Below are 6,174 nucleotides of genomic sequence, written 5' to 3'. Positions count from 1 at the left end.
TATGTGTCGTCACTGATGGCGGCTTGAGCAGGGGGACAGTGACTTATTGCATGGCTGCAGCGATTAAATCACAGTGGAGTTACTGTCTGCGGTGAATGATCCATGGTTATCATTAAATGGATGGACTAGGTAAATGGACGTGGGTGTTAGTTCTGATACCATGGTATACATGGACAGTAATGGGTGTTAGTTCTGATACCATGGTATACATGGACAGTAATGGTGGTTAGTTCTGCTCTGCAGAGTGGAGTCATGTGGTCAGGAAAAACTCTGAAACTAAGGAAATACTAATCTGGTTTCACATCATGAGATGTTCACTTCAGGGAGGAGAGATGAGACACATGCACATCCATCAACAATCATCTTAGCATTTATTGAAATAATTATTTTCAATATACAGTTATTTTTAAACCAGATTGTTTACCTGTACAACATGACACAGTGCTAGAGTAATGGACTGTACATCTCAGAAACATACTAAAGAGGACAGACAACCAAGACATAAGACAAAATCACTTTGTTCATATGGATCTTTCACAGAAAGAACAGTCAGTCTGCTTAACCAGAATACACAGTAGTAATTCAATATACTTGGAACAAATTGTGTGGTAAAACAGTAAGGAGACAAGAGCAACCAAAGACACACAGGACAAGACAAGTGAACACAACACAACAGTGATATCACATGCCTCCTTTCACTCATCCTTCCACCCATCCATCCATCCATCCATGCTTCCATCCATCCGTTACGGTTCCTCCAAATACCAACACACCTCTTAGGTCGATGGCGAGTCCAACAGCTCACGTTAGTCTCTATGTCTCAATATTCTGAAATACCTCTATTTAAATGAATCCTAGAAACCTCACCCATGACCAGAGGAATGGCAATGGATGTTTTAACCAGCCCATGAAAGACATCTAGCCAATATATTCAAACGTATTGAAATCAATATGGTACATAGGGATAGTGAGAACCTTCTCTCCTTCACAGTGATTTGATCAGGTTTGTATTGGTCATCACTATGATCAAACGAAAAAGAGAGAAATACCACAGTGTTAGTATTCATTCAGGTAGTACAGGACGTCTTGCATTTTGGGTGTTGAACTCATCCATACTACATACAGGATAACATTGGAAATTGCACCATATACACATTAGATACACATTAGATGGCTGCCACTCCTAGAAACATACTGCCACCTGCTCTGATAACAACAGAGATAAGATGGACTGACTGATGCACTGACTGACGCTGCTTTCTGCTTTTAACCCTTTGAGGAGGTTTAGAATATTCAAGGACATTGGGAATTCTAATGGCTGAAATTACAAGGAACATCAGTGTTGTAATCTATATACATTTTTTGTATCTTAGTAATAGATTCTAGAATTCAGTAGAATATTGCATTTTTACTGTTGTAGAACTCCTCAATGGCTTTGCTTCAGTGGACACTATAGTCAATGCAAAATGTTGTTAGCCATTTTAGATCAAACTACTGTAGTCCAGAAGCCAGCCAATGACTGACAAAATCAATGTTTCTGAATTAGATCACTAAAAAACATTGCACTATATACAAAAGTGAGAATAAACACCAATACTCTGTTCATATTCAATCACATAAACACAATATATAAAATTAAATTAAATCAAAGGCCAAATCCAAGCGCRTTCACAAGCTGCTTCATAAAAATGATAGATTAATGAAATAGTTCATAAATTAGTAGGTTTCTCTCATCTCGCAGTTACAGAGTTTAGGATGATGGACAACCAAAGCAAATGACAGAATACGTTTTCTATTGTCTGCAACAATATMCCCSCCCCCCCCCCCCAMMAAAAAGAGCTCAGTCACACACCTGACCGATGTGACAGGACTAGTAGGCTATCCAGTGACCATAATGGTAGCCAAGACAATCTCTCTGCACAGTGCACGCAGTGAGAATATGATATGTAATGTGTCATTGTTCATAGAAACAGAGTGAAACAACCTGAGTTTCTTTGCGTTGCTTATTATCAGAGTAATGCCAGTTTTAGATGTCTATTCTGAAGTGTTAAATTAGCATTAAAGGACTATTGATGACTATGGGTGAGAGACATCAATGAGAGAGGAAACCCCTCTCTGTGCCTTGTTAATAAACTGAAGTGAAGAGCTACACTGGTTACCTGGTTTAGTTCAGTTGATCAGTAACATATTTACCTTACATAGAACATGACAAGAAACTGAAGAATAAAACCCTAATATGGAATGCTACTACACTCTTAGAAAAAAGGTGCTATCTAGAACCAAAAAGGGTTCTTCGGCTGTCCCCATAGGAGAACCYTTTGAAGAACCCCTTTTGGTTCCAGATAGAACCGTTTTTGGTTTCAGGTACAACCCTCTGTGGAAAGGGTTCTACATGGAACCCAAAAGGAAACATGATTTAAAACTTCTTATAAACTGGGTGGTTTGAGCCCTGAATGCCGATTGGCTGACAGCCGTGGTATATCAGACCTTATTCCACGGGTATGACAAAACATTTAATTTTTACTGCTCTAATTACATTGCTAACCAGTTTATAACAGCAATAAGGCACCTCGGGGGGTTGTGGTATATGGCCAATAAACCACGGGTGTCACGCCCTGGCCTTAGTATTATTTGTTTTATTTATTATTTTAGTTAGGTCAGGGTGTGACATGGGGTATGTGTGTATTTTGGGGTATTATATGGTAGAGGGGGTGTTGGTTGTAGTTTATGGTTTTGTGTTGAGTGTATGTATCTAGCTGTGTCTATGGGTGTGTAGTTTACTAGGAAAGTCTATGGTGGCCGGAATGGGTTCTCAATTAGAGACAGCTGATTTCTGTTGTCTCTAATTGGGAGCCATATTTAAGGCTGCCATAGGCTTTAGCTGTTTGTGGGTCATTGTACATGTCGACGTAAGTAGTTTGTGTGTGCACTTGCGTTTTAGGTTTCACGATCGTTTGTTGTTTGGTTAGTGTGTTAAGTGTTACGTGTTCATCTTCGTCGTTATAATTAAAGAAGATGTATTCAAGTCATGTTGCGCCTTGGTCCTCTCTTTCACGTCAACACGATCGTGACAACGGGTAAGGGCTGTATCCGAGCTCTCCGCGTTGCGTAGTGCATAAGAACAGCCCTTAGCCGTGGTATATTGGCTATATACCACACCCCTTATTGCTTAATTATAATGACAAGTTTGGAGCTCACAGGTGAACTGAATTATCGTCATGTGCTATAATATTTTCATTGCTAGTTAATAATAATATTGTATTGCTGAGCATTTATTACATTAGCGCTTAAAATGTATGTGAACATTAGATCTGAAAATGTAGGATAACATTAGATCTGAAAATGTAGGAGATTCAATCAAAAGTAATGTAATTAATCAGACAACGTTATCTGGGTGAAACTAAGCTGTTTCAATGATAGGCTCTACTTCACAATGATTTTTCCAGGTAGACTGTACTTCACAGTGATTTTTCCAGGTAGTCTGTACTTCACAGTGATTTTTCCAGGTAGACTGTACTAACAGTGATTTTTACCAGTAGGCTGTACTTTTATCAGTTGTCTGGTTACCCAAAGTCCTTGCTCTGGCTAAACACTACGCCACGCCGTTAGTTTCTTCTCTGCAATGACTCTGGATCTGAGTACCTTCCTGACAACTTCTAGAACTCAATCACATTTTAATCATTCTGATTGGTCCCAGAAACTGATGGGTTGGGCCAGAGCAAGAACACACATGGGTAAAGAGGTGTTTTAAAAATGTGTTATTGGCTTTGATACTSTGATTGGTTAGAGATGATCCAATCGCTGATTACTTTGTTTTGTACAACACCCCTCATTTTGACGTCACCACAAATTATTTCAACGATGGAAGTCTCAGACTGAAGTATGTAGAGGACATAGAGCAGCGGAATAATTCAGTTTGAGTCGTCAGGCAACTGAATCAGTGCTTCTTTTGTCTAAAAGTAGTACCTACAGTGGCTTCCCGAATGTAATCACCCCATGGCATTAATCCTATTTTGTTGCTATACAACCTGGAATTAAAATAGATTTTTGGGGGGTTTGTATCATTTGATTTACACAACATGCCTACCACTTTGAAAATGCAAAATATTTTTTATTGTGAAACAAACAAGAAATAAGACAAAACTGAAAACTTGAGCGTTCATAACTATTCACCCTAAGCAGTATGCTTAGGGTCATTGTCCTGCTGGAAGGTGAACCTCAGTCCCAATCTCAAATCTCTGGAAGACTGAAACAGGTTTCCCTCAAGAATTTCMCTGTATTTAGCGCTATCCATCATTCCTTCAATTCTGACCAGGTTCCCAGTCCCTGTCGATGAAAAACATCCACACAGCATGATGCTGCCACTACCATGCTTCACTGTGGGGATGGTGTTCTCGGGGTGATGAGAGGTGTTGGGTTTGCCCCAGACATAGTGTTTTCCTTGATGGCCAAAGAGCAACATTTTTTGTCTCATCTGACCAGAGTACCTTCTTTCATATGTTTGGGGAGTCTCCCACATGCCTTTTGGCGAACAGCAAACATTTTTTTAAGCAATGGCTTTTTTTCTGGCCACTCTTCTGTAAAGCCCAGCTCTGTGGAGTGCATGGCTTAAAGTGGTTCTATGGACAGATACTCCAATCTCTGCTATGGAGCTTTGCAGCTCCTTCAGGGTTATCTTTGGTCTCTTTGTTGCCCTCCTTGCCTGGCCCGTGAGTTTTGGTTGGCGGCCCTCTCTTGGCGGGTTTGTTGTGGTGCCATATCCTTACCATTCTTTAACAATGGATTTAATGGTGCTCAGTGGGATGTTCAAAATTTCGGATAATTTTTTATAACCCGACCCTAATCTGTACTTCTCCACAACTTCATCCCTGACCTGTTTGGAGGGCTCCTTGGTCTTCATGGTGCCGCTTGCTTGGTGGTGCCCCTTGATTAGTGGTGTTGCAGACTCTGGGGCATTTCAGAACAGGTGTATATATACTGAGATCATGTGACAGATCATGTGACACTTAGATTGCACACAGGTGGACTTTATTCAACTAATTATGTGACTTCTGAAGGTAATTGGTTGCACCAGATCTTATTTAGGGGCTTCATAGCACACTTTTCCGAATTTTTTGAAACAAGTAATTTTTTTCATTTCACTTCACCAATTTGGACTATTTTGTGTATGTCCATTACATGAAATCCAAATAAAAATCTATTTAAATTACAGGTTGTAATGCAACAAAAGAGGAAAAACGCCAAGGGGGTGAATACTTTTGCAAGGCACTGTATTTCACCTGATGAACAGTAGGCTCTGTATGACTAGGCTAGGTAATTGTATCCTATTTCACCTGATGACAGTAAGCTCTGTATGACTAGGCTAGGTATTGTACTTATTTCACCTGATGAACAGTAGGCTCTGTATGACTAGGCTAGGATATGTACTATTTCACCTGATGAACAGTAGGCTCTGTATGGCTAGGTATATTGTACTATTTCACCTGATGAAAGTAGGCTCTTGTATGACTAGGCTAGGTATTGTACCTATTTCACCTGATGAACAGTAGGCTCTGTAGACTAGCTAGGTATTGTACCTATTTCACCTGATGAACAGTAGGCTCTGTATGACTAGGCTAGGTATTGTACTTATTTCACCTGATGAAACGTAGCTCTTGTATGACTAGGCTAGGTATTGTACCTATTTCACCTGATGAACAGTAGGCTCTGTATGACTAGGCTAGGTATTGTACTATATTTCACCTGATGAACAGTAGGCTCTGATAGACTAGGCTAGGTATTGTACTTATTTCACCTGATGAACAGTAGGCTCTCGTATGATACGCTAGGTATGTACTTATTTCACCTGATGAACAGTAGGCTCTGTATGACTAGGCTAGGTATGTACCTTATTTCACCTGATGAACAGTAGGCTCTGTATGACTAGGCTAGGTATTGTACATATTTCACCTGATGAACAGTAGGCTCTGTATGACTAGGCTAGGTATTGTACTTATTTCACCTGATTAACAGTAGGCTCTGTTGACAGGCTAGGTATTGTACATATTTCACCTGATGAACAGTAGGCTCTGTATGACTAGCTAGGTATTTTGTAATTTCTATATTTCACCTGATGAACAGTAGGCCTCTGTATGACTAGGCTAGGTATTGTACCTATTTCACCTGATGAACAGT

At 39.9% G+C, this 6,174-nt stretch overlaps 1 long non-coding RNA gene across 3 annotated transcripts; it reads right to left on the bottom strand.

Moving 5' to 3' along the window:
- Positions 1-354: 354 nt before the first annotated feature.
- On the bottom strand, positions 355-6,085 carry LOC139028246 (uncharacterized). Of its 3 annotated transcripts, none has more exons than XR_011480439.1 (4): positions 6,052-6,085; positions 5,846-6,001; positions 5,586-5,794; positions 355-5,384 (listed from the first exon to the last, which is right to left on the bottom strand). It is a non-coding gene; the product is annotated as an uncharacterized lncRNA (long non-coding RNA). The 3 variants fall into 3 exon arrangements; XR_011480438.1 differs by lacking the exon at positions 355-5,384 and having other exon boundaries at positions 5,512-5,637; positions 5,690-5,794; XR_011480437.1 differs by lacking the exon at positions 355-5,384 and having other exon boundaries at positions 5,511-5,794.
- Between the last annotated feature and the right edge of the window lie 89 nt (positions 6,086-6,174).

Source organism: Salvelinus sp. IW2-2015, linkage group LG9 (assembly GCF_002910315.2).
Source record: "Salvelinus sp. IW2-2015 linkage group LG9, ASM291031v2, whole genome shotgun sequence".
Lineage (NCBI taxonomy): Eukaryota > Metazoa > Chordata > Actinopteri > Salmoniformes > Salmonidae > Salvelinus > Salvelinus sp. IW2-2015.
The sequence above is the reverse complement of the archived record's forward strand: the minus strand, read 5'-3'. Positions and strand labels throughout refer to the sequence as shown.